The following is a 20196-nucleotide window of genomic DNA, read 5'->3' as shown; positions in this document are numbered from 1 at the left end:
AAATTGTTGTTAATAATGATGAAAATTTAAAAAATAATAATAAGCTAAACTAAAATGTAATAAATAGAGAAGCTACTGGGAGATAAAAGGGGCAGAGAAAAGATTCTGAAAGAAGGGCCAGCAAAAAATTAAGGGAGAGAATAGGAATAGGATGATAGTTGAAAATGGAAAAATAAGAATACAATGAAGAGAATAACAACTAACAATGAAACAAAAAACAGGAAGACAGAAGGGAGAAAAACAAAAGAAAGAAAGAAAAGAAGAAGAAGAAGAAAAAGTTATGCCAATGGATCAAGAGGAGAGAGAGAGATAAAGCCCAGGAAGGGAGGGTGTCCAATAAGAGATTTGGGGGAAACTATAGAGAAAAGCCGTAAACGTGTTGGTTATAATGATAAAGTCCCAGCAGTTAAGCAGGGAATTTCAAGAAAACCTTGATAGTAGAAGCAAAGATAAAACAAAACAAAGCGAATAAACAAAACGAAACAAAACAAAAAGCAGTCTAAGCAAAACAAAATTCTTTTAAAATAATTAATTACAATTTTTAAAAATTGAAAAAATATAAAATTTAAAAAGAAAAAGGAAAAAATATTTTTTCCTTTCTCTTTTTCCAGACTCCATGATATTTCTTCAGTGCTCCCTACTCAAAATATGTCCACTCAGGTATATTTCTTTGGTTTTTCCAAGCTGATTACGTAGTATTTTAGGAGTAAATTGAGTTCGTGGCTGGGAACAAGGGCACGCTCTCAAACTTTTTTTGTTGTTGCTGTTGAGAGTACTTTTATGGAAATCTGTTGTTTTTTGTTTTGTTTTTTTTGTTTTTAAATCTGTGGGGGGTTTTATTTTCAGTTTGAAGAAAAGTAATATGAGAATATAAACAGACAACTTAAAATTCATAAAAAATGTCTTTGAAACCCTTCCTACCAAGTTCTTAGAGTTTAGTTTGCTCAGTAATAAATACAGTGGGATTCTGTGTCATCTTTAGATACCCAGGAAAATCTCTCTATGGAGCAGCAGAGTGATAGAGCAGGGAGATAATAGGAAGAGGAGACCCAACTCTCAAACTGCTTCTCACCTTATTAATTATATATTTTTTGGTTTTATGTTCTGTAATCATATTTACACATTTTAGACCCCCAATGTTTTCCTTTTATAGGCAGTAAAGAGGACTGATGAAGTGTTTAGATTTTGGAATTAGTCAAAGTAGATTCTGGCACTATATCTTACTAGTTTCTAACTGGCTGATCTGGGGTCACTTTAATCCTCAGTTTCTGTATCTGTAAAATGGGAAAAACAGTATCTACCATACCAAGTTGTTGGGAAAATTAAATATGTTTTGAGGCTCTTAGCAGTGTTTCATAGAAGGAAGGACTCATTCATCGATCTATGATCCAGGAGATCTCGGTTCGATTCCCCATCAGGGCACATGCTCAGGTTGCTGGCTCAGTTCCCAGTGGGGGTGTGCAGGAGGCAGCTAATCAATGACTCTCTCATAATAGATGTCTTTCTCTCTCTCTCCCCCTCTCCCTTTCTCTCTGAAATCAATGAAAACATATTTATATATTTTAAAAAGCACTCATTAAATATTATCCCTTACACAACTGCAAGAATAATTTATTTTCTCAATTTAATTCTCTAGGCCATCTGTAGAGGCATTTCAGTAGCAAGAGTTGTCCTGAAATATTTCATTGGTATAACACCAGTTGTGATATTTTAAGGTTGTGAATATTATGATTGTATATTAGACACCATGGTAGTTGCTATTTTGAGTTATTTGGAACAAAATCTCATTGGGTGAGTGTGGGAAGAAAATACTAGAAGCTTTATCATCTGTTTTAAACTTCATCTATTTTATTTTCTATTTTTATATTAGCTGATATTCATAATATGTTAGTACAGTGGTATGATGTATCTTGATTTGTAAATAAATAAAAAATATGTTGAGGATGCTTAATCAAGATTTCCTTACTGCTAGGGTATGAGATCAACATCTATTTTGGAGGCCATTGATCTGGAAGGTAGCTTTTTACTGTTTCTGTGATTTGGGATGGAGGAAAGGAGTCATAAATCTCACTGCCTGTCAGAATCCCCACAATTTACTGAGGGTTATTTCAACATCATTATGCATGAAGTTTCATCATTCTTGTGGCTTTCAATTACAGCAGAGGTATATTTTAAATGTTCTCCCTCCAGTCTTTCTTTCAAGATTGATTGAAGGAGGGAGGAAGATGAAGCATCTCCCTGTGTCACTGACGGTACCTTGGAAGGTTTTATCTCCCTCTGTTCTGAAAATGGAAAATAAAACACAAGATTCTAACTTTCTTTTTTTGAAAGCTAAAGCTAGGTATTGGGGGACATCAGTTTCCAAATTAACCCTTCTTCTGTTCCTTCAGTTCTCCCTTGAAGTGATATCTAGAAGCTAATGGAAGTGTACCATAAGATTGGAAGCATGTAAATGATAAGAGAATTCAGAAGATGGAAGGGAGTGGGGTGTGTGGGTGTGTGTGTGTATGTATGTGTGTGCAGGCGCACACGCACCATGTTTAAGTAGGAGAACCAACATTAACTGGGCTCCTGGTGTCTCACAGGTTCTTTACATGGGACATTTATGTCACCCATGTTTACCTTCATACAGGCAAGAGAAGGGAGAAAAGAAGTTCTTTCCCCCCTCATGGTAAAAAGGTTTAACAAGTAAAGAAAAGATAAAGTAGAAAGTTAAGGTTTTGTTGTACTCCACATTGGCCCTTTCCCCACTCTACAGACTATCAGTATTTTGTGAGTACTTCCAGAAATTTCTATGACTATAAGGGAAAAAATATGTATACTTTCTTTGCACAGATGAGAACCATAATGTGCAGATGAGAATAATATTGTAGGTATTATTATCTAAACTGCTTTGCTATATAATTGGGATATTTTAAAATCAGTATATATAGATTTACCTCATTCTTTCTAGAGGCTTCTTAGTGTTCTGTTGCACGGATTTTTCTGAAATAAATTTAGCTACTTCCTGATTCAACTTTGTAATATTGCTGTATGTTCCTTTGAACACTTCTCTAGGAAGACATTTATAGAAGTGGAATTCCTGGTTCAAAATATATGCGTGTTTAACATTTAGATACACCAGGAGTACATCAGTGTACCCTCCCACAAGTGAGACATTTTCCTTTAGAAAAATTCATATGGTTTAAATCTCATGGGGAAAAAAAGGATTTAATTTTTCTCTGACTTCTTTCTTTTAAATAACGAAGCATCTCAAAGAAGTCATTTTATAAATGTTACTGGGATTAGGGCTCTCTCCATTGTGCCGGTTGCATCCCAAACTGTTCATATGCTTAGGGTCGCCAAGGAAGCCAGAGTGGGACAGCGGGCAGTGTGGGTTGGAATGACCTCTGGCTGCTCCATCAAGCAGGCCGATTATTGAGGAAACATCAAAAGCTTCACCCGAGTGACTCATCACCCAAACCCAACAGAGGTAATAGAATGACTTATATGGCACAGCCTTTTGGCTGGCTATTTAGTCGGCTGTGTGAGATCAACAGTGCCCACTTTCTAGGCAGGATTTTGCTTTGGGAAAGAGATTTATTGGTTAGACCTCACATTACAATGCAGTCAGGGGCTTTGGGACCCGATTCCCTAGGTTCAGAAGCATAGAGGAAAATTATTTAACATCTTGCCTTCAGGTAGCAATATCTACTTCATGGAGTTGAATCAGGCATCAGATTCTATGGGGATATAGTACTGCCCACTGCATTAACTCTCCGTGTCCTTTCATTATTTTTGGGAGCTTCACTTTGTATTGGACTGTGAAAAGCTTACAGCCAGCAGGGAGCCAAAGTGGATGTTTTAAGAGGCATGTGAAATAAAAACGTGACTGGTCATGCATGCAGCTTACTAGATGATAAATGTAGAATATAGCTTTTTAGATGTAGTGTCACTTGGATTGGGCTTATGTGCCATAATTATGATTTAACGTGTATTAGTTTTTTTTTCAGTTTTTTTTTTTCATGAAGTTCAGCTTAACAATAACTCAAAACCTTTGGACCAGCTGTTTTTCATGAAGTTCAGATAGCCTGACTAGTTTGTATTCTCTAAACATTTCTTGTTTTACTCTTTCATAGGATTCCACCCTTAAAATTCACCACATGGTCTCTACAAACAGAAAGCAAAGGCTCTGCATGGCTACAGCCTTTTGGTCACGAAGGAATCCACATTTCCCCCCCTCTTACGCTTAGCCTGCCAGAGTGTTTTATGGTCTCACACACACTTTTTTCATCTCAAAGGCATTTTCACATTTAATAATATATTTTAAAAAAGATAATTTTCAGGTAATAAATTTATGGTATCCTGCAGATTTTAAAAGAAATGCAGTGAATTAAAACAACTCCTCCTATACAGAGGCATTTTCCATGTCTGTCTAAAAATTACAGCTACCCATTTGCTAGTTGTATTATTATAGAATTGCTAATATTACCTCCTTTTCCAAAGCATTAAAATAAACTTGGTTGAAAGTAATGTTATTTACTAAAAAAATAGGGCAGAACAAGGCATATATCTCTTTACATTGGTTTAAAATAGTTGTATATTTTACGGAAAATGGGACATTTTAAAAATTAATTTTAACAGAGAATTCTTTTTCTGTGTAAGTATCTTGTAACTTGGCACTATGTAATATTGGAGTGTTTACTGATAATTTGTGTTTTTGAGAACGATAGGTCTAGGTAAAACTTGCTGATTTGAAGATTTCTTAGCTTTCGCTGTGAGGGAACACAGGCTAAAAACAGTCACGTGCCCCATAGTGTTCTCTGTAGCACATCTAGTCTGGTCAAATGGAATTATCTACTTCCAGAGTTATTGTGAAAGGAAACAAAAAAAGAATAAATTGCACACAGATGTGGTAAAGAACAAGCTTTTATTGATCAGTTAGAAAGTACCAATGACATACTAACTCTCTGTACCTGTGTGATCAATGGTGGATTAGTCATTTTGTATACAAGAGGGATATTTTAAAAATATTACATTGTTCTTATTGAAGGGCATGAGAGCATTGCATACTCTCTAATTCCTGCCGGAAACCCTGTCTCTGGCTAGAACTATTTTTATAGTTTTCATGTATTCAACCAGCATTTACTGAAGCTGTGCTTTTTTCTTTTTTTTTTTCTATAAACTTAAAAAATATTTCTTTATTGTTGAAAGTATTACAGATGTCCCCCTTTTCATCCCCACTAGTCCCCTCCACCCCACATCTGCCCCACACCCAGGCCTTCCCCACACTATAGTCTGTGTCCCTGGGTTATGCATTTATGCAGATAGGTTCTTTGATTAATCTCTCCCACCCACTCCCCAGCCCCGCCCTCCCTCTGAGGTTCCTCAGTCTGAAGCTGTGTTCTTATGCACTCTGCTAGGTACAGAGCTCAGGGTGGGCCTCTATGGCGGTGAAAAGATCAGAGAAGCACATGGCCTTAGAATTCTGTAGGCTGGAGAATGGGGGGCCTCAGAGAGGTGGTTGTGTAAATAAGAGCCAATAATAAGGGAAGAATGAGAAGAAGACATCGGAGGTAATGTGACAGTAGTAGGAGATAATATTAGCACCATCGGCACTAACGCCTCTTCTTAGTTAAGGACCTAATTCCTCAGATGTTAGTCATCTCCACAGCATCCGTTCCCATCTCTTTTCCCGTCTCATACTTGCTGTACAGTTTATGGGCAGAAAGATATCTCCCAGGGCCTGTAATCCTCTCTCTCATGCTGTAGCAATTGGTCCATTTGAACCCGTCTGAGTCAATTAGGGATTTTTCTGTTCCAGGCAAGGGCTTCTTAGTTACATCTGGGCAATGGAACATGAGAGGTCTTCTGAGATGTCTAAAAAAGTTCTCCACTTTTCTAGAAGATCTTTTTGAAGTGATCATTTTGTTCACTCTTGTTTTGGGTGAGGAAGCCTAGAACCCAGTGATGGCGTCTCATAGCCATGAGGGAGAGCCAGCCTTAAGTGCAATCTGATGATACATTAGAAGGTGGAGAAAGAAATAGGTCCTTGATCCTGTAACTGATGAATCAGACCTAACCTGGAGCCCACCTCTCCTGTGGACTTTGAGATAAGTGATCCAATAAGAAAATTTGTTTTTTATACCAGTCTGAGTTGAGTTTCTTCTTATCTCCAACCACTTTATACCCAGGAGTTTTCATTTTTAAAAAAATATATCTTTATTGATTTCAGAGAGAGGAAAGGAGAGGGAGAGAGAGAGATAGAAACATCAATGATGAGAGAGTCATTGATTGGCTGCCTCCTGCACGCCCCTGACTGGGGATCGAGCTCAAAACCTGGGCACGTGCCCTAACTGGGAATCGAACCCCAGTCGCCTGGATCCTAAGTCGACGCTCAACCGCTGAGCCACACCCGGCCAGGCAGGAGTTTTCATTTTTAATCTCATAGCAACCTTATGAAATAGATGAACTTATTGTCATCATTTTATGGATGAAGAAGCTGAGGCCTAGAAAGGTTGAATAGCTTGCCCTGAACCTCAGAAGTAGTAAGTGGCAAAGCCAGGACTCTACGCCACATTCCTAAGCACCATATCCTACCGCTCTGCGTGCTTTGGCGATGCAGAGAGTATGTGAGTCAAGTTCCAGGAAAGTTATCAAAATGCTGGAAGCATTGTATCTGTGTCTGTGGGTGAAACTTAAGTCAACAAGAGATGAAACTAAAACAGCAGCTGTAGAGTAGAGGAGATAATGTAATTGAGGCTGGGGCCTAGTCCATGCATGGTCTCTCAGAGGGATGAGAAGGGATGGAACCCATAGGAAAGCTTGGATTTTCTCCAAAGGTTAGAAGACAGAGAGCAAGATCACAAGAGGATGGCATCAGTAGATGGAGGACATTAGAAGGAGGGAAGAGTCCTGGAAAGGACACGGTGAACTACTGAGATTGAGATCGACCTGCCTCTAGTTCCTAACATACTGGGATGATGGGACTAGGGGTGGGTTAGGGGGAAAAAAAGACATCATCAGGCTCTTTGCACACTCAAGAGTTCAGTCTTACCATTATCAGGGAAAAGCCAGGGTTCAGTTTAGGAGGGAAGGAAGATAAAGTGTTGCCAGAAGTGTTGAGTGAGCATGTGTGTCCACGGGTTCAGGAGAGCACACTGAAGGGTACTAGGGGAATTGAGGGAGACGGGGAGGATGGTGGAGCTGGAGAGAACACAAATGTTGGAGGGCAAGCGAGCTGGAAGCAGGTGAGTCTTAGCCAATGGAACCAAAGCAGGGGATCATGGGAAGGGAAGAGGGCATTTCTAGATGCAGCTCCTTCCCAGGCTGCATTTACATAGGTGGGCTCCTTCCCAGTTCTACTCCCGAGGCTTCATGTCCTGCTGGTGGAAGGGAACTGAGGTGGCTCTGGCAACCTGACAAACCTCACACTATGTTAATATTCACAAATAGATGGAGGCTGCAATCCTTTAGAGACAACGGTAACATCAATAGTACAGCAGCAACAGCAGCCACCACAGTAATTTGTAACTGTCCCCTCTGGAGAAGCACAGAGCTGCATATATTGTCTTTTAATAATCAGTCACAAATTAACTAATTGCTACAATTCTTAAACCCGGTTTTCCCTCCAGCTTGTCATTATCTGCAGATGTCAAAACAAGTAAAATAAATGGTCTAGATTTCCTTCAGATGTTTGTCGATAATAATTGTTATTCTAAAAAAATTAAAAATTGCATGAGTCTTACAGCAAAAGCTCTTTCTTGGGTTGTTACTTTAAAATGTCTTTTTAAAAATCTGAATGTCTGCTAGAGCTTTTTTAGATTGTGCCTTGCTCATCTTTCTAAAGAAAAATGAACAAAACAGAAATATATTTAAAAGGGATGTTTCATTTGCTTAATTCCTTACGTTTTGGGGCCTGACTGGGGAAAAAGAAGTGAATGGGGACGTATTTGGCCACGTAACATGCTTCCCTTAAGACAAGTCCATCGGGTGGGTAACTACGACCAGGGATCTGTCAGGAATGTGCCTCTGAAACATGGCCTCAAGTGGCAGGCTATAGGATTGCCCTCTCCCCACTTAAAAAATGTAGTCTGTGATTATGAAAGAAAACACAGAAACCTCAAAACATGAATAAGAACTTCTCTATGTTGAAGGGTGGCAATTTTTATGCTTCTGATGTGCACAAATTTAATAAAAGGAACATTCAATAATAAAAAAGAGAACTCTCTGCTCATCTTTTAAAAAAGTTATAAACTCTGCAGTTAAAATGAGTCCTTGAAGCAAATTAGTAGATGTCTAAGGTTTAATATTTAAAACCTAGTTTCCTGTTCTTTCTAAGATATTTAGGGTAAAATTCACCCTGCTTTTATTTTAGGCTGTGATGAGACAAAAGTCATAAAAATATTTTTTTGCTTATTAATATGGAATTATTTAGTAAGCTGTAATCTCCATGGGCACCTTGAAAACTGTCATATGTTTTGGGATAAAAATGTTTATAGGAAAACTTTAAAAGAGTGGGGATGTAAAGTACAGGAGAGGAAATATAGTCAATAATATTGTAATAACTATGAATGGTGCCAGGTGGGTACATGAAATATTGGGGGAACCACTATGCTGTACACTTAAAACGAATATAAAATAATATTAAATGTAAATTGTAATTGAAAAATAAAATTAAAAAATAAAAGAGTGGTAATATAACAATAAGAATAACCCCTTTCTATTGTAGGATGAGTCAAAATTTCAAAATGGCAGTAGGTCATAATATTTTACAGTTAGAATGGATGTGAGATATAATAGAGCACCTAACAATTATTGAGTGCTTTCATATATATTAGGAGGAATACTTTGCATGCCTTATTTTATTGCATTTTCTCAGCAGCCCTAGTCCTATGTACTATTAGTTCCCCCATTGAAATAAGACATCTAAGCCCGGCCAGCATGACTCACTGGTTGAGTGTCAACCCAAGAACCAGGAGATCATGGTTGGATTGCCACTCAGGCCACATGCCTGGATTTTGGGCTCAATCCTCAGTGGGGGGAGTGTAGGAGGCAGCCAATCAGTGACTCTCTCATCATTGATGTCTGTCTCTCTTCCTCTCTCTGAAATCAATAAAAACATTAAAAAAGAGAAGAAAGGTGCCTGAAAACTAGAGAGGTTAAGGAAGGTGATCAAGATCATATAACTCATTTGTTTAACACTCTCATTTTGAAAGTATGAGCTGATTAGGTATTTTTCAAGGTCATGTGTAAGTAGCAATTTATTAGAATTTTTTTTAAACGTTGGATTTAAAGATCTAAAATTATTAGTTATATAACCTTGTTGCATAAATTGTTGGTTTTCAGACTTTTCAGGATTGAATCTGCCTGCTGAGATATCTGTTTTCCTATTGCAAAGGCTCACAATATGTACAGACTTCAGAGCCTGGCTTGACTCCCTGGTAAGATGCTACTGACAGCTATAGAAAATTCAGTGTTATTAAAGAAAAATTAAGTGATGTCTTGGTGAATAAGCCTTGCATTAGTTGCTGAGGTAAGGGCTAATGCTTGTTAGTATTTTTCAGCTCTTTGTCCAAATCATGTCTGTCTGAAGTAGCAGCAGGCAAGAAAAGGGATAAGGAGAGAATGTACAGACAGAACAAATAATTTGTCAAACAGCTTACTCTAAGCATAAAAAAGTAATTAATTAGAGTAAATTATATTGTGTCCTGTGTTTCATATGAACGATTCATTAAAGGTAATAAGGCTTTGATTAGCTTCCTCTCTAAAGAGAATGTGCTTTTGTTCATGTTGCTTTGGGAGCCTGTTGATGGCTACTGACCCATTCTCCTTAATGTAAAAATCCCATAGGCTGTGAGGGTTGTGAGGACCAGCACCCATGGATATGCTTAAGTTTCAAGTAGCTTCCAAAAATAGCAGTGTCACAGAAGGATTTTTAATAAGAGAATAATAGTAATAATTAATGGTAAGAGTAATAGTTTCCACTGTTTCGCTTTGGGCTGTTACTGCAACCTTGTAATAACCTCATTGGTTATAAATCAAATGGTGATTCTTATTTGACAGGTGAGGAACATGAACATTAGAGAAGTAACTTGGCCAAGTAACTGCTATGATGTGCAGAGATGGGATTGAGCCCCACATCTGCCTAAATCTTCATTTCCAATCTCAGAATGATTATGCTATATTGTGCCTTTTTTTAATGCCTTAAATAAAGCATAAAAGGAATATATTTACTTAAATACTTAGCCTTTTTAAACCAAAGTTTGTTCTAATTTTCTATATCATAATTAAGCCATCATGTATATAGGAAATTATAAGTTGGAGAGAAATTACAGGTGCAAACAAATGAATATTAAAAATACATATTTTGCATTAGTGAGGATCTCAGCAGGAAGGAGATGGCATTCTCGTATTGGGTAATTTGAAAAGAGTTTAATAAAGGGCTTATTGTAAGAGTATAGCTTAGTGTCTTAGTCTTCCCAGGCTGCCATAACAAAATACCACAGACTAGATGGCTTAAATAACAGAAATTTATTTTCTTACAGGCTGGAAGTCTGAGGTCAGGTTGCCAGCGTGGTCTGGTTGAGGTGAGGGCTCTCTTCCTGGTTTGCAGAGGGCTGCCTCCTTGCTATGTCCTCATATATGACTTTTAGTAGGACACTTCACTCTAGAGCAGTTGGGGAAACCACAATGAATAGCGTAGTACCGAGGGACTAAAAACATCAGGGGGTTACTAGTTTCTGTGCTTAAGCCTGAAGGAACTGGGGAGGGTTTAGCCATTACTTTGGGCAGAGAGAGAATGGATGTGGTTCGGGCCACTGAACAGGAGCTGTAACCATCATTGCGGCATGCAGCCAGCCAGCAGCAACCCTACCCCAAAAGGAGTGAGGACTCCGCTCTCCTGCTTCCCTCTGATTGTCCTGTGCTTCTCTGTGGTGGAACCTAACTGGAAGCCAGAGGGAAAGAAGCCCATTGATGGAGTTCATACATGTGTAGGGAAGGAAAAATAATTTTTCCTGTACTCTTCTGAGTTTTTAGCCAAGACCTCTGATATAAAAGACAGATTGATAAAAAGAAAAACAAACAAGTTTATTAACATGTATACCTCATATATACATGGGAGATACCCGGGGAAAAATGAGAAACTCCCATGGGTGTTTTAGAATTTAGACTTAACTACCATCTTAATAGAGAAAGGGGAGGGAGAATGCTTTTTAGGAAAGACTAATGGGCCCTTAGAAGAATGGATGGGAGGTCTGATGGTTTCTGTCAGGGTTTGTCTGCCTGTGGTGTCAACTTCTAGTCTCTCCTGTGATGAGAGTCAATCTTGCCTGGTTGATGAAACTCCAGGCGGGGGACTTATGGCAATTGAGTTCCTTTTGGACAGTCTGTCTTTAGGCAGGTAAGGGGAGTTCAGAGGAAGCCTTTTTCTGTATTTGTTGTTTTTCAAGTCCCTACAGCTCAAAATCATCTATATAACAAAGTGGCAAAAGTTGGGGTAGCGTGTCTTGAACGTCTGTAGTCATTTTGGGGTTGCATATTTTTCTGCTCTTCCCATGTCAGCTTCTCAAGACGCAGAACAAGATGGAATAGGACAGAGAGTGGACCTGGAAAGGCAAAGGTGTCAAAATGTACCCACCTTACCTACTTCGTAATGTGTCTGCTTTACTTATAACTGACTACGTGGTCTGAAATGGACAGGGGCTTCTGCTGTTGAGATTGCTGCTCTGGTAGTAATCTTTTTATTTAGTATCTGAAGAGATTGAATTTTCCTGCCCATTGTGGTTGGATGGGGTTATGTGGCCTGTTTTTTTTTTGTTTTTTTTTTTAAATATGTGGCCTGTTTTAATCAATGGGCTGTGAAGGAAGTGAGAAAGTCACTTAAGGCAGAGCCAGCTAATCACTAGTGCAACACACTCTAGAACTAATTTTTCACGTTGTCAGCGTGACCAGTAACATTTGATGGAGGCACCAGAGTGAGAAGACTGGGAATGGCAGTTATGTGGTACGAGGGAGAAATAGACTTTCATTTTGATCAGTCAGTGAGACTTTGGGATTTTTTGTAGCAGAAAATAACATCACTGTATTCTGAAAGATCCTTAGTTGTGGAAAGAATGAATAAATATGTCCCTTTTAATTTGCACAGAAGATTTGTGGAGCCTGTGATTACCCAAGTAGCTGATTTACACAGTTTTGAAATTTTTCCTTGTCAATAGGTCCTTGTCATGACCTCAGAAGTTTAATGTTATATTCTACCTCACAGTAGAAGAATTTCTAAATATAACTCTCATTAATGCCAACAGGACTTTACATATTGGAATGACATTGTAGCCCTTGAAATTGTAAGTTTGAGTGAGAACAGCACACGAAAGACAGATCAGAATCAGGCAGGCAGTCTCTCCTGGGAGGATAGGAACTAATTTGAGTTTTGAATTTATCCTTTTGATGTTCTTTTATTGCCAACAACAGTAAGTAATTTTAATGCGGAGAGTTGAAGCTGCCTGGGCCTGTTCTGTTCTCTCACGTCTCGTCCACTCTTCCTGTTCAGATGTGACTCTCATTCATTACGTTTACTTTGTGACAAATAGGCCTAGAGACATGTGCATTGCTTCGTTCTGAATGTTAAGCAGGAAGTAGAAAAGGGTTCTTATCACAGCAGACTCACAGCAAGTGTGGAAAATTTGAAGACAAGTGCATCAAAAAGCCAGGGCCGTGCTTTAACTGCCTATGTTGCTTCTTCTTGCTTTGGGTAAAGATCTTTTCTTTTCTTTTATAGGTTTAAAGCTAAACTGAACTAATAAAAATATTAACCAACTACAACTGTTAGCCATTTTTTTTTTTTATTTGGGAGGGAGTTCTTTTGGGGACATAAGAAAGATACAACCTTTAACATTGTTGGTTTCAATGAAAAACTTACAAGCCCACTGCCTATTCCAGAGTATGGAGAAGTGGGGTCATATAAACATGGGTTGATCATTTCTCTGTTTTGTCCAATGTGTCCAAGGTACTCAGACTAAGAATCAAATATGCAAGCAGCCAGAGATTTTCAGAGTAAGCTCTAAGATAATATGAAATATAAAAATACTGCCCTGGTCAGTTTGGCTCAGTGGATAGGGCATCAGCCTGTGGACTGAAGGGTCCCAAGTTTGATTTCAGCCAAGGGCACGTACCTCAGTTGCAGGCTCCATCCCTGGCCTGGGTCGGGGCACGTGTGGGAGGCAACCAGTTGATGTATCTCTGTCACATCAATGTTTCTCTCTCTTTCTCTCTAAAAAGCAGTGGAAAAAATATCCTCAGGTGAGGGTAAAAAAGAAAAAAAAGAAATATAAAAAGACTTCTCTAAGTGATGTTATTGCTGAAGATTAGTGGACAGATGCCTCCAAAAAGGATTAAAACTGGTTAGAATCATACTGATTCCTGGGAACAGGTAATCAAATAAAACTTGGGCAGAAGAGTTGTCCATCGTAGAGGGAGAAATCTGGGTGTTGCATAAAAGATGGACCCATGGTTCAGTACAGAAGAAGACTCCATGTTCACTTTGTTTGGAGAAGTTAGGGGAAGAGGTGTTTGGAAGAAGTAGTAGTACTGAGGGCTGCGTACACAGGAAAGCCAAGCAAGAGGGTGCCCATGAGTGAACTTGCATGACACCCAAACCCCACCGACTGGACTCCATGTGCTCTTACTGCTGTTTACTTCTCTGCCTCAGCCCATAGCTGTGCATGTAAAAAATGAAATTATTAAAAACACTTTGGGTGGAGGGAACGGGGGCATGGTGGGGAAGGTCTGCAAGTAACAACGTTCCATTTGGAGCGTTTCTGGGAACTGTGAGGAAAAGTTTAGGCTGATGTCTTTCTCTTTCCTTACGATAGGTTTTGTTCTCGTTACCATGATAACTGTTGTAAGCATATCAGCATGGCACAAAAGGTTCCTGCTGTTCACTATGGAGAGAAATGAAACGCTTTGTTATATTTCCTCTAATTATTAAATATTATATTTGCAAATCTAGGATGTTCCTCCATATGAAGAAAAATGCCCCCTTTTTTGCAGAACATCACCTGGCTAGAAACAGTCATATTATAACCTCTCTGAACCTTCACTCTCTCATCTGTTTAATGGGAAAAACTTCCTCTCATCTAACACAAAGATCCTAAGGATGAAATTAAATGATGTATGTGTATGTGCTTTGTAAAATATAAGTGGCTGAATAACTGCCCATGGCTATTATTGTTGGCAGCTCAGCAAGAAATAAATAATAGAACCCTGTATCTTTTAATTTCTTCATAGTAAGCTAAAATGGAACATGGATATTTACTTTTATTTTACTTTCTGACAGGGATATTAACTTTCCTGCTTCTTAAGAAAAGTTATGCTTTGAAGAATCATTAAGGCCTCCATGGCCTATTAAGTTTTGTTTTGTTTTTTTAATTTAAATTGGGCTTGTTCGCAGTAAGTTGGATAAGAGTCTCTGTTCCGAGAGTTTAATTCCCTGGAGTCCAGGAGAAAACATTATCCAGACTTCCTTTCTGAGATGCCTGTTCTTACAGCCTATAGATGCTTCAATCACTGCACTTATTTCAGGGTATAGAAACAATCTGCTTATATGTCAAGTACTTCCACTAAACTGAGAACTCCCCGAGGCCAGGCCCTATATCTGTTTTAACAATCTCTCCATTCCAAGCCACTCAGAGTGATTGACACATTGTTAGTACTAAATGAACGTTTGTTGAATTTAAATCAGCGCTACTCCTTTCTTGGTTCTTTTATTTCTCCTGAGATATTTATTGTTGTTTCCATTATTTTTGAGATTTAGTACTGATTTTTCTACCTAAATAATTAATATTGATAGAAGAAGTCTTGATTATTAGATCAAGCTTCTTGGGCTTTATCTGGACTAAACCAGAAAGATAAATATCAGATCTATTAGTAATGATTCAAAATACTTTTAATCACAAGAGTAATGTATCTTGATGGAAATTTTAAATAATATTAAGTGATTTAAGAATAATTAGCAAGTAGAGTGTAAAAACTATTAACTACCCCTTTACTCCTCTTCTCCCTATCTCATCTCTTTTCCCAGAGAGAACCCTGACAATCTTTTTGGTATATATCTTTCCACATATTTTTCTTTGCATTTGGAATCATGTATGTGCACATGTATATACGTATGCACCCTATCTACATGAAGAATATTTACATAAATATCATACTATGAAGATTGTTCTGGAATTTGTTTACCCCCTTCCTTTTAAATTAACAGTGTATTTGGGACCACTTTCCGTATCAGCATATAGAAATTGTTTTATGATTTAAAATGATTATATTGCATCCATAGCATAATCATAATTAACATGCATTTCCTTATGATGAAATGTTTATGTTTTTAAGTGCAAAAAGGAAGGCAGTAATATTTTTGAACATGTATCTTTGAACATGTCAGAATCTATATCATAGATTCATAGAAGGGGAATTACTGAGTGAAAAGATATGAACATAAAATAGATGCCAAATTACCCCCTAAAAAGGCTCTACCAATGTACAGTTCTATCATGATGAGAGTGTTTATCTCCATACCATTGGCAACAATGGATATTTATTATTTATTTTTACTTTTTATAAACAAATATGTAAAATATGGTATCTCATTGTAATCTTATTTGCATTTCCCTAATTACCAGTAAAATTTTCTTTAAGGATAAAACTCTTCTAACATTCTCAACAAACCTCTATGTTCTAGTCTGTTTATTAAGATTTGAATTATTTCTAAAGATTTGAATTATTACTTACAGGCATTATCAAATTGCATTATTATTTTAGTAGGGGATGCTAAAAATAGCAACTCTTTAGTCATGTAAATCTTTGAATTATTTGACTCTGTAAACTTATTGAAAATCCAAAAAATATTCCCTAGCACTTTTTAAATTTTTTTTAATTTTTAATTTTTATTATTTATTTTTTTACTGTTCAAAATATTACAGATGCCCCTTTTGTCCCCCTTCCATCCTGCAAACACTCCCAGGCCCAGGCCTTCACCACACTGTTGTCTGTGTCCATGGGTTGTGCATATAAGCATGTAAATTCTTTGGTTAATCTCTCCCCACCTACCTACCCACCCCACCTTCCCTCTGAGATTCGTCAGTCTGATCCATGCTTCCATGCCACTGAATATATTTTGTTCATCAGTTTATTAAGTTCTTTAGATTCCACATATAAGTGAGATCATGTGAGGTTTGTCTTTCTCTGCCTGGCTTATTTTGCTTAGCATATTCTCCAGGTCCCTCCATGCTGTCCCAAATGGTACGAGGTTCTTCTTTTTTTACATCTGCATAGAATTCCATGGTGTAAACAGCTTTTTTATCTACTCATCTACTGATGGGCACTTGGGCTGTTTCCAGATCTTTGAATTACCTGACTCTGTAAACTTATTGAAAATCTAAAAAATATTCTCTAGCACTTTCTCCGTTTTCACGCCACTTTCCATCTTCTAGACAGTCTGCTTTCTGGTTGGCCATTATGGTATGGCTCATTAAAAACAAGGTGGTCCTTGCTGTTAGAAGATTTTGAGAATTGGATGTAATAGTAGGAAAAATTAATAACCATTATCATGATTGAGCCCCTATTAAATTGTAAGTACTTAGCAAGCATTATTGCATTTAGTTTCCCAAACTCTCACAATTAGTAGGTGTCTGACTCCAGAGCTATGATGATTCTGTGGTTTCTTTATAATCTCTCATCCTAGTCTGTTTGCTCTAAATCACACCCCATAGATATTTCATAAAGGTCAAAGCTTAGGACAGGGCCTTATTTATAGGCCTTGTCAAGAAAATGTGATTAAATCATAGTCCCTCAACCCTGCATCTACCAACTTTTGTCTACTGGGTTCTATGAAGACTGAAGGCAGATAGAAACAGCTGAGGTACTCTTTCCTCAATTATCCCAAAGATAGGACGGTAGTACCATTCTAGATGCATGGAGGATAGGTAAATTCATTATACATGATGGGTGTCTTGGGCCTTCAGGGTTTAATGAGCTCATGGAATTCTGGTTGGGAAAGGCTGATAGACTGTCATCTTTCATGAGTCTCTGTCACTTGAGCAGTGTTAATTGTTTGAACTTTAAAAACAGACACACGTGAAAAACAAACACACACAGACATGTGAAAAAAGACTCTCCGTGCCTATGAGATAATATTTCTGTGGCCTTTTGGTACCTGGATGTCCCTCAAGTAATATGTCTATTTAGGAATAAACTTGTTCTGTGAATACCTGATGTTGATCATTTCAGTTAGCAAACATGTTAAGAAAGCTTTATTTTGCTTTCAGTTCCCTCCCTCCCGCCTCTAGTCAGAATGTAGGATTTCTAAGAAGTTTCATTGGACCATAACTGTGCCGCAGCCTTCTGAAACTTTTGTCAGAGACTGGGTAGTTAACAACCACAGGGGTTTTTTCCTACTTGTAATTTTCTGTATGAGTTGATTCAGTTTGAATGACTAAGCTTGAACTTACCTACAAGACTGTACAGGTTCTGATGATGGTTTTGCTGAGTATGCTTGCATAGTGTGGCCTAGCATCAGGAGTAGGTAAATGTTTTCTGTAAAGGGTCAGATAGTAATGTTTTTGGCTTTATAGGCCATGAAGTTTCTGTCACAACCACTGAACTCTGCCTTGTGGCAGAAAAGCTGTCATAAGCAGTATGTAAATGACTGGCAGTTCTTGTTGTGTTCTAATATGACTTTATTTGCAGAAACAAGTGGTAGACTGGTTGTCCTTTGCTCACCCCTGCCCAAGTAGTAGAGACATTAAGAACTAGAAAATTCTCAATATAATGCAGTTTTCTACAGGTTTAATTTTCCTATAACATATAAACTGAATTACAGGAGCCAGGCAATTCCTAAGATCAAACACTCAGATTTGATTTTGAAAATGTCCCTTTATTTGTCTTACCGTATGTATCCTCTCAATCAGGCTCTATCATCAGTAGTTTATATATGTTATTCCTTAAAACCACCTCTCCAGCCCTCTAGATAGGCATTATTATTACCACCCATGAGAGGGGCAGAGAGACTGAGCACATTGTCCCAGTGTTCACAGCTGGTTAGTGACAAAGTCTAGATTTTTTTTCTTAAACACATTGACCTCAAAACTCTTTTCACTAGAACATTCTTTTTCTTAGGTAGCCAAGAAGATTGAAATAAATGCAGATAACCTTATTGTTTTCTTAACGATAGCCAGCTTCCTGATTTAAGAAAGAAGCAGTCTTAAAAGCAATAATAGCATCAACATCAACATCTAAAAAGTAAATAAAACACCAGGCTGTAATCTTCTATAGTGAAAAAAATAAGTAAATCAAATCTGAATGCTCACGAAAATATGGACAGGGTATGATCTAGAAGAGTGCTCAGTGAACAGAGAGGTTTGCACCTCTGTGATACTCCGAGTTCCTGGAGACACTCTTATTGGGAGGCATGAGGTCCTTAAAGAGATGCACGGTGAACACATGCCACGCTTCTGGCTGCACGGCGGTGCAGTTTTGAGCTCCGTACCCTCAGGTGCAGAACAGTAAACCAGGAGGGCTTCTTTTACTCCGGATGTAGAGTTACTTTAAATGTTGGGTTTATGCTGACGGCCCCTGCCCTGTCTTAAACTGAATGTGACTAAGGATTCCTCTTTTAAAACATCTCACTTCCTTCCAGTTTTATTGTGAAAAACAGGATAATGCCATCTTTTCTTTATAAAAACAGGAATCAAACTACAGTGTTAAAGATCTTTGTAACCCCTCAAACTTGTTAAATAAGGTCAGTTTGTTACTAATACTAACATACTCTTCCCCACATCCTGTAACTCAGACTTCATAAGAACCCTGGGCAAACAAATGCAAAAATAGAGATCAGACTGGCTTCTAGAAAGTTAGAGGACTTATTTTGAACTTAGTAACAACAGGAGATCAGGCTGATTTTAGGCATAACTCAAAGAAGAAAGGTTTTATACGGAGTTTGTAGGTGAGCTCCTGCCCATTAACACAATATTTCCTCCTAGTCTCCTAATTTTTTCATCCTTACTCCAGTTTCCATAACAACCCACATCCCGTGAGACCTGGAGTTACTAATGAGAAGGCAGTTTCCTCTGGTTTCTGATGTTTGCTTTTCAGGGAACCTTTGCTCTTGTTGAGACTCTGTGGTCTACAACTCTGCCAATTAAATTTTAGTGACCAACTGTTCCAGACTCCCCAGTGCCTAATATAATAATATTTTAAGTTTCAGGGGTTGCAACTGCAGAATCAATAAATAAAAACATCTTTATTATCTTTGAATGTATGGGAGAGTATAAGAAAAACTTGTTGTTTTTCCCCCCAGCTTCATCCAGTGCTTAGAAAGAAGAAAAATAACTTACTTGTTTTCGTGCATTAAGAAATTATTGTAAATGTGGGAAAAGGATTTCTATAGTAATTTATCAAAACCCTCACAGTTTATCAATTTCTTGGTTAGGACAGAGAGAAAGATGCAAAATGTGAATATTTAAGTTTTCTGACTTTCAGAACTATTCACTCTTTTTTTATGTTAATATTAGAACTTGGAGATATTAACCTTCATGGGCTTCATCCATTTATCATCTGCTTTACATGTTATATGTATGGAGTGACATGAAATTCAGTGCTCAGTGACCTACATGTGATCTTGATTGTCTTATTATATAATTTCAATTACTCTTTAAAACCTCCTGCCTCACTTGTCTGTTTTATTCAGTTCTCACATCTCCTCCAAATCATAATTTGAAATGAACAGAGGACTGATTGATTCATCCCCTACTGTAAGAGGTATCAAGGAAAGATAGAAGTTGTTTTGGATTTTTGTGTGTAATTTCAATAGATATTACTTATAAGTGGCATAGATTATACTTCCAGTCACTTAATTTTTAATTTATCTATCTAATCTCTCATTCATTTATTTTAATAGCATTATTGAAGTACAATTTATATATCATAAAATTTACCTGTTGTAAGTGCAAAATTTAATGTTAGTAAATTTATAGAGTTGTGCGATCATCACGATGGTCCGGTTTTAGAACATTTTTATCAAATCAAACAGATCCTTTGTGCCTCTTTGCAGCCAATTTCTGCTCCCACATCCAGCATCAGGAAGCCACTGAGCTGCTGTCTACTTCTGTAGTTTTCCTGTTCCGAACATTATGCAATATGTGATATTTTTCATTTTTTGCACAA

Source organism: Miniopterus schreibersii, assembly GCF_964146895.1.
Source record: "Miniopterus schreibersii genome assembly, chromosome: 4".
NCBI classification, from domain to species: Eukaryota; Metazoa; Chordata; class Mammalia; order Chiroptera; family Miniopteridae; genus Miniopterus; species Miniopterus schreibersii.
The sequence above is the reverse complement of the archived record's forward strand: the minus strand, read 5'-3'. Positions refer to the sequence as shown.